We start from the raw sequence: 9,166 nt of genomic DNA, 5'->3' as shown, positions 1-9,166 counted from the left end.
GAACTGAACACACCTTTTATTCCCGGCTGCTTTGCGCTCGTCCTCTCTTGTTGATATGATTATACACGTGACTACCGGACATGTTAATGCGCGCAGCTGTCAATCAATATTGGTGGCCAGGGGGACCGCACTCCTACGTAAAGTTGCGGTCGATCTGAAAACCGCTCCAATTGGTCCACCGTTTTTATGTTGTTAAATTTGAAAAAAAAGGACTGGGTGTGTTTATTTCACCCCAATATGCCAGTTTATACACTATACTTACACACATTTCTGTCCAAACAGCTTGAAAAGTAGATTTTTCACCATAGGTGCCCTTTAAATAATAATTTATGTAGTCAATAATGGACGTGCATAATTTCTGTTAAAATGTGTACACTACTAATTAGGTTTGTAGCATCATGGGTATATTATTACATTATTAAATTTCTCTTAACTTGTTATCCAGTTAATTATATCCTTATTATAAAAGTGGTAGAAAATCAGCAATGCTTGATCAAGTAGAGCACAGTTCACAACCTATTGTGTCACTCTCTTTTTTTCTTTTTCTATAGCTCTCTCTTGGTCAGTGTGGGAAACTGCTGGACCTGAAGTTCAGGAAAATAGCACGGATAAAGGTGTTCTGGAGCCAAGCATGGGAATGGGCCAAAAAAATCTTCAAATCAAGAAAACTTTTGATAATAAACATTTTATTCTTTCTCTTTTATATAGACTAGGGAATTTTATTAACATTGTGCAGGGAAGCAACAACTATGCTGATTTCATACAATAATGTGCAATGAAATCATCAACCCAAACATATTTTCAGTATATTCAGCCTGATCTCACGAGAAAATGTAAGTATTTTACGTTTTGTCAGTTTAGTGGCTAATTTGTACGATTTTAAAAAGGAGGCGTGGCACCTAACCCCACCCCTAAACCCAACCGTCATTGGGGGATGAGCAAATCGTACTAAATTGTATGAATTAGATCGTACAAATTCATACGAATTAGCCACTAAATCCAAAAGTTACGAATTGCCGTGAGATTGTGTTGGTAAATTAGAATCTACACAAAATCCTGCCCTGCCTACAAAATAATAATTAATAATAACTAATAATTCCAGCGCCGTTATACTGTATATAAGGCTACTTCACACAGAGTTGACACTTACACTTTGTGAAGTTTCATAAACTAATTTCGAGAGGAGCACGTGATATGATTGAGCACGTCTGGCCACTCATCTGTAATCAGTAATGATCCAATCAGAGTGATCCTAGTTTACTATAAATGGATAATTTTCTCCCTACTGTTTTATCTTCGTTTGGAAGAATCCCCCCTTCCACCCCATCTCCTCCTTTTCCTCCATTTTCTAAAGGGGGAGCTCTCGAGACCTACTTGATCTCGGATCTCCTGATATGCTTATCGACCGGGCGGGAGCCCTGGGCTCAAATATCTCCGACCTCAGGGTTCTCTCCCGGGACAGCATGCCAAACCTGCTTTATACGCCAAGCATATCTAAGTGGGAACTCTTGAATTGATTTCTGGTCATGCAGTGAATAGGTGTTCCTGCTACTGATGTTGTGCAGATTCTTTCACAGATAGGTTTGCTCAGGTGGTTTACATCTATAAAACACATACTAAGAACAGTGGACTGTCCTCTTACCTTTTTAATATCAACTTTTATGTAAATGATAATAACCATGACTGCACTTCCCGAAAACTTGTTATTGTTTTCTAAGTTATACCTGAAGTTTTAACTTTGCAACTTTCTTATTTAACCATACCTTCTGTAAATCATAGCTTTCTAATGTTGTATGTAAAAAAGATAGACCTGACATATCCTGCACAAGCTGGATATGTCAAGCTGGATATATCTCTCCATACTCTCGACCTACTCTTGATTGTGGCTAGAGAGTAAAGAGAGAGATCATTGTTGAGTCTTCTTGCTCAGCAGATGCTAACCTTATTACTAAATATCTTATCTTAGGTCATGATTCAACTCAAATATCTTGAGAACTAATGATAAAAAAATATATTTGATAATGAAATCCAATCATTTATTTACAGCAAATTCAGTAGGCTACATATTAAAAGAAGCACCCAAATATGCACAAATTATGTACCAAGTTTGTATTTTGCTTGAGTGGTCATTAAATTTGTAGGATCTGGATTAAGTAAAGAGTATCCTATTGTTAACCAGTTCAGACCTACCACCATGGACAGTGCCACACAAGATTGCAAGTAAGGAGTTATACCTTAAGAAACTTATGGTTATGGTTCAGAGAACACAGAAAAGGTATACCTTTATTTAAGAAAAAAATTGTATTGCACTAAGAGACATTATTATGTAGTGGGGTCCAAGTCTTTCTTACCTTGGAAATGCTTTTTTATATATATTTTTCTCTGTTTAGATGGAAAAACTAAAGGCCCTAAGCATTTACATGGCTTAAAAATGATTTTAACCTGCAGTTTATACAGTGTAACCCTTGGAAGTTTTCTTCATCTTTGCCTCATCTTAAATTAGACTTGGTAAAGAACTTATGCCTTGAAAAGGCCCAAATCAACAATGTGCTAACATAGAGTATATTTATACATCCTGGTAAGTACCAGCGAATTCACAAGAGCTTGCTTATGATAAAATGCACATTGTTTCCCATATTATTCCAAAAAAAACAATATGACTGTCATCAAAAGGCAACCAAGGATTTATTAACTGTATTTTGACATATTAAAGGGCACCTAAGTTAGCCCTTTTTTCAGATTTAATATAAGTGTTTAGCGTCTCCAGAATGTTTCTGTAAAGTTTCAGCTCATAATACCAATCAGATTATTTATTATACCTTTTGCAAGATTCTATTTTATACATTTTTTCACTAGGGGGCTGTTTTGTCGTACTGCGCCTTTAAGGCTAGTCCTCCTGGCCCACCGTTTCTTCGTGCCTTAATCTCCTCCCTCGGCTGCATCAGACAACAGACAGACTTAAAGGAAGCAGATCTCACGTAGCGTTTGTGAGAAATACTACAGTAAGAACTTTACCAATGAGTATTTATTGTGCAGTTCCATTGATGAGTCACACAAAGTTCACGCACACACACACGCAGCAGACACACACACAGACACAGACAGAGCGCGTTTAGATTTGCACTCTTTTTGCACGCAAATGTGACAGGCTACAGGTTAATCTCCACTGCTGTATGGAGATCTGTTATGTTAATGTACAAAATAAACCTGATTTATCGTCCACAAACCGAGATTGAAGCGTCTTCCTTTATAATTGGTCTGACGCGGCTGTGCTGATGAAGTAACGCTGAAGTAAATCGCTGTAATTCATTACACACGTGCTCTGTTTTAAAACATGTTCACTCACTCTTGATCACATTTGATGATGAATGATGATCCTAGCAAACTGAACACACCTTTTATTCCCGGTTGCTTTGCACACGTCTGGTCCTGTTGATATGATTATACACATGATTACCCGAACATGTTAATACACGCAGCTGTCAATCAATTCGGTGGGTGGAGAGACCGCACTCCTAAGTAAAGTTGCGGTTGGTATGAAAACCACTCTAATTGGTCCATCGTTTTTATGTTGCTAAATTGAAAAAAAAAAGGATTGAGTGTGTTTATATCACCCCAATATGATGGTCTATACACCAAACATGCACATATGTCTGTCCAAACAGCTTGAAAAGTAGATTTTTCACCACAGGTGCCCTTTAACTAAATACAATTACACTGGTCAGAAAAAAACTAAAATTTGCCAAATGGGATGTGTAGATTACTGATATGCCAGTCAAGATCACACCTGTAGTGTTGGTTTTACTACTGTTACATCAAGGTGGAATGGTTTGTATTTACAGAATTGTTCTTTTTCTTCACAGCTTGCCTTTCACAGCACATTGGACATTTTCCAGTACAATACGTGTGCAAGACATGTGAAAACAAGCTTAGTAGTTATACAACATAACTGCATTGTGTGAATAATTGTAAACTATCCTACAACAAGAGAATTCTGCTAAAATGTATGCCTTTCTCAGAAATGTTTTTAAAAATGTTACAATATTTGAAGCTACAATGCTAGAAATACAGAAGCAAACATTTAATGTTTGGGTGATTTATATGTTGTCTGATTTTGGTTGGTTGTGAGAAGGATTTGAATTAAATACTTATGAAATAAAAGTATATCTTGTGTTCTTATAGTGGCTTCCTAAGGGCTGTGAAGAAGTGGCATTGGCTCCCATGTCCATGATGGTAATCTTACCTTTCTTGGTTGAATGGCATATAATTTGTCTTTAAGGGGACAGATAAAAACCTATTTAATTTAGCATGAATTGGGTGTTATTTACATGTGTATATAATAGGTATCTGGATCACTGTTGTAGGCTCATTTTGATGGACTTTGTCACAACCACAGCTCAACTTATGTACTCATTTTAATGACTTCAATGACTGATCCATGAATTATATGCTTTGTTATTTCCTTAAGTACTTACTGTCATAATTTAATATTCAGTTGGAAAGGAATGAACTTCATATCACACAACATATGATTGGATATACAATATGGGTTTTACATTTGAATGAAAACAAGATACAACATCATTTAAACAGCCTTCAATGTCAACTACATTTTAGATGTCCACCCCATTTTGTCTGGAACAGTTGTAAAAGTGTTCATAAACCATGTCAGAATCTACAATTGTTTGTAAAATATTTCAGAAACTAAACGTATAATATCTGTTTTTTGTTTATTTTGCCATTTCCTTCAGCAAAAAGACCCGGCCCCCAGCTTGAGAACCACAGGAGAACATAGATGGTAAGTGTGTCATAAAGGAAGTCTACTAATAGATCTGTGGTCAGCTTGGTGGTGCAAAGAAAAAAAAAGCTTCTTCCCATGAAACTGAGTTGTGTGCACAACCATAAATTTAGAATGGACTGAAATGAGTATAATCTTCTATGTGAAACTACTTTCACACAGTCTACTTTGTAAAAATGCGATACAAAATAAGATTAATTGAAATGAGTGTGTAGAAGTTTTTTCCTCGGCTAAGTCTCTTGATTTATCAGGGGTCGCCACAGTGGAATGAACCGCCAACTACACTGGCAATTGTTTTACGCAGCAGATGCCCTTCTAGCCACAACCCAGTACTGGGAAACACCCATACACACTCATTCACAGGCACACTCATACACTACGGCCTATACAGCATGTGTTTGGACTGGAGCACCCGGAGGAAACACACACAAACACAGGAAGAACATGCAAACTCCACACAGACACGCCAACTGACCCAGCCGAGACTCGAACCAGCGACCTTCTTGCTGTGAGGTGACCGCTGAGCCACTGTGCTGCCCTGCTTGGATGTTAATAGAAAGTAAATAAAAAGTATTATGTGAATTAAAGTCATGTTGTAGGATTTGTACTTACTACTTACTTACTATTGTACTATACATTCTCAAGTACTAGTCTAGTAACAGTTTAACTTTTAGTTCTGTCTGAGCCCAGTGCTTGACACTGAACAGTGCTTTTATAGAAGCTGTAGAACATCTTTAGCAGCGCTTTGGTCATATTAAAGGTATAGCCAATTTTGATATTATGAATAAGTTTCTGCTAACACTAGCCACATTACAGAATCAGTACACTATATTGTTACATTTTTTGAGAGGTGCTATGCGTCCACGCGTAGGTCGCGGCGTAGCATACGCGTGCACTTGATGCAGAAGTATAAATTAGCCTTAAGGATGTGCCCTGCCACCCTGCAAAGGAAACTCAGGCCACTTGTATCCGAGATTTTGTCCTTTCGGTCATGACCCAAAGCTCAATTACTTCTTTAGCACAATATCAATGGGGTAAGGACTTCCCTCCAACCTGGAGATGGCAAGTCAGTTTTTTCCAGTGGAGCACCGTGGCCTTGGACTTGGAGGCACTGATTCTCAAATCTTCTGTGACACACTCAGCAACAAACTGTCACAGTGCATGTTGAAGGTTCATGTCCAATGAAGCTAACAGATCAATATCATCTGGAAATAGCATAGATGAAATCCTGTGGTCTCCGAACCAGACCCCCTCCAGCCCTAGGCTGCACCTAAAAGTTCTGTTCATAAAAATTATAAGTAGAACTGGTGACAAAGGGCAACCTTGTAGTCCAACAAGCACCAGGGCCAAGTCTGACTTATTGCCAGCAATGCAAACTAAAAACCTGCTTTGCTGAGGGTTTTCCGGTCCCTGTATGAACAGAGTGCCCCTGACCCCATACTCCTAAAGCACCCTTCATAGAATGCCTTGAGCGCCACAGTGAAATGACTTCTCCATACTCCCATGAGCCCTGTAGCACACTAGTGAGGGTATAGAGCTGGTCCAGTGTTCCACTGCCTGGACAAAAGCCACATTGTTCCTCCTGTATTTGAGTTATAACTATCAACCTTTTCCTCCTCTCTAGTACTCTGACAGGGCTTTTTCTATAGTTGGAACACACGTTCAGATCTCCCTTCTAAAAGATGGTAACCACCACCCTAGTTGCCTAGTCCAAAGCTACTGTCCTTGGCATGCAATATTGAAGAGCCGTGCCAGCCAAGACAGACTTGAGGTGCATAGGCTCTGTCTGGCCTCCTCTGCCAGCGGATCCAACACACCTCCAGGTGGTGATCAGTTGACAGCTCTCCCCCTTGCTTAACTCAGTACCCAAGACATATGGTCAAAGGTCAGATGATACAACCACAAAATCTATTATCAACCTACATCCTAGGGTGTCCTGGTGCCATGTACACTAATGGACACCCTTATGCTTGATCATGGTGTTCATTATTGACAAACTGTGACTAGCACAAAAGGTCCAACAACAGAACACTGCTTTAATTCAGATCAGGGAGGTCATTCCGTCCAATCACACCTCTACAGGTATCACTGTCAATGTCCACATGGGCATTGAAGTGCCCTAGTAGAACAATGAAGTCTCCAGTTGGAAACACCTTCCAGCACACCTTGCAAGAATGCCAGGTACTCAGCACTGGTGTTTGGCCCGTAGGCACAAACTTCAATGATAGACTTATCCCTGACCCAAAAGTAGGTGACCCTCTTGTTCAACAGGGAAAACTCCAACACATGGCGGCTGAGTTGGGAAGCTATAAGCAAGTCCACACCAGTCAGCCACCTCTAGAGAAGAAAAGACCAGCCCTTCTCAAACTGTGCACGGAGGTGAGGCCAACTATCTCTAGTCAGTACCGTTTAACCTCCAGAACAAGTTCAGGCTCCTTCCCAGAGAGGGGAAAATCCATGTTTCAAGGGTTAGATTCTGTGCCTGACGATAGGGTCGTCGTGGTTCTGACATTTGACCACCACCCATTTCACAATGCACTGACCCCTTATGGGTCCTACTGCCACTTCTTCTGTCTGAAACCAGGCTCCAGGCCTGTCTTCTAGGTTGGGCAAGGTCATGCACCATTCCGGGCAATGTCACAGTCCTTGATGTTTTGCTAATCATAGAGGGTTTTTGAAATGCACTTAGTCTGACCTGTCATGTAAGACCTTTTTTGTGGTGGGAGACCCTACCAGGGGCATTAGCCCCAGACAACATAGCTCTTAGGATCACTCAGGCACGCAAACCTCTCCAGCATGATAAGGTGGTGGTTCATTTAGCAGCTCAAAACATCATGCATTAAATTACTTTTAAGATACCTATAAGACCATACGTTAAAGTGAAAGTGCCCGCTTACATTTGCCAAGACCCAATATATATTTACATACACTGGTTGATGAAACAAACACAGTATCTAAATAAAAAAAGGATAACAGCTTGAAAACCAAATGTCACATTAACATGTACAAATTATAGAACATAATGAAATTAGGGTGTACTCAGACTAGGCTATTCGAGCCGTGCCCAGGCATGTTTTACCCTCTTCTCCTGGTTTATCTAACAAGTGGGAGTGCTTTGTGCCATGCCTGGGGGTTGTTAAGTTGGCCAGCCCTGGTCCGGTTGGAAGAGGTGACCAGAGTGCAACTCAGTTGAGCTCAGACAGCACACTTGTAGTGGGACTGCAAAGTGCAAACTGAAGTCACTTTCTTGTATGTTAACAGAACTATCAAGTGAAATGGCATTCTTAATGCTCATATGTGGTGTAATTTTTGTGATTCTACATTCAAACAGCTTCACCTCCATTGTAACAAGATCAACAGCTCATGGCAGTTACTTATGCAGCACATAAACACAAACATGGTTCTTCAAGATGAAACAAAGATTTCATGATCAATGAACACAGCGACACTGACACATGAAACTAACTACTTACAAATATATGGACATGCACATTCACATATTCACACACACACACACACACACACACACACACACACACACACACACACACACACACACACACACACACTTATCTTTAGCTCTTTTTGGTCAATTTGCACCAGATCATCAAGAGACAACATTTGTTTATGTTACTTGCACATTTAGAGGAAGTCTTGAGTTTCCTTTGCTAGCTGGAGTTTCGCTTGTTTTCAATTACAGGCTTGTGGGTTGAGGTTGCTTTGGTTACGTGAGTCACAGACTCTGTTAAGAGTTTGTTTGCAGGAAATTCCTCTTGAGCTTTCAGTGGTCACAAAACTAAGATGTTTGTTGGAAAGTTCTAGGTGACCAAATTGTGGTGGTGTCATCTGCTCAGTCCTGCAAATGAGTATTTGGAGAAGATAGTCAAATTCTTTGACTGATTGATTCTCTGTCCTCTTGAGTTGATTTGACTGAGAAACATTCACACACATACAGTGGAGACGTGAAGCGTTGGCGCGGATGTTTGTGGCTTGCCATCGATCTCATAGTTTACTTTTAAGTAAATACTTTACGCAGTACGGCCTGTCTCTACTGATTTATGACAAATCAACTTTACTAAGTTTTCGACCTAGTGCAAGTGAGCTGTGGTCCTCAGAAAAAAATGGCTCACATTATTTACCTCCTTTTTCGATGCTGATACCTAACCACCTTCGCCGCTGGTCATGTCCCCTGCCAGCGAGGAAGCGCAGGAGGAAACGCGGCAAAAGAGGTGGCTTTTCCGTAAAGTTGAAACAACAGCTGGTTCGGCAATGCGAGACGCATCAATTTTGGGCCCTCACTTGGAAGGGTGTGGTTGACGATTTCTTCATACGCTAGCTTTCCCTGGATCCAGTCGGCAGGTGGAATGT

Source organism: Danio aesculapii, chromosome 23, assembly GCF_903798145.1.
Source record: "Danio aesculapii chromosome 23, fDanAes4.1, whole genome shotgun sequence".
Classification (NCBI taxonomy): Eukaryota; Metazoa; Chordata; class Actinopteri; order Cypriniformes; family Danionidae; genus Danio; species Danio aesculapii.
The sequence above is the reverse complement of the archived record's forward strand: the minus strand, read 5'-3'. Positions refer to the sequence as shown.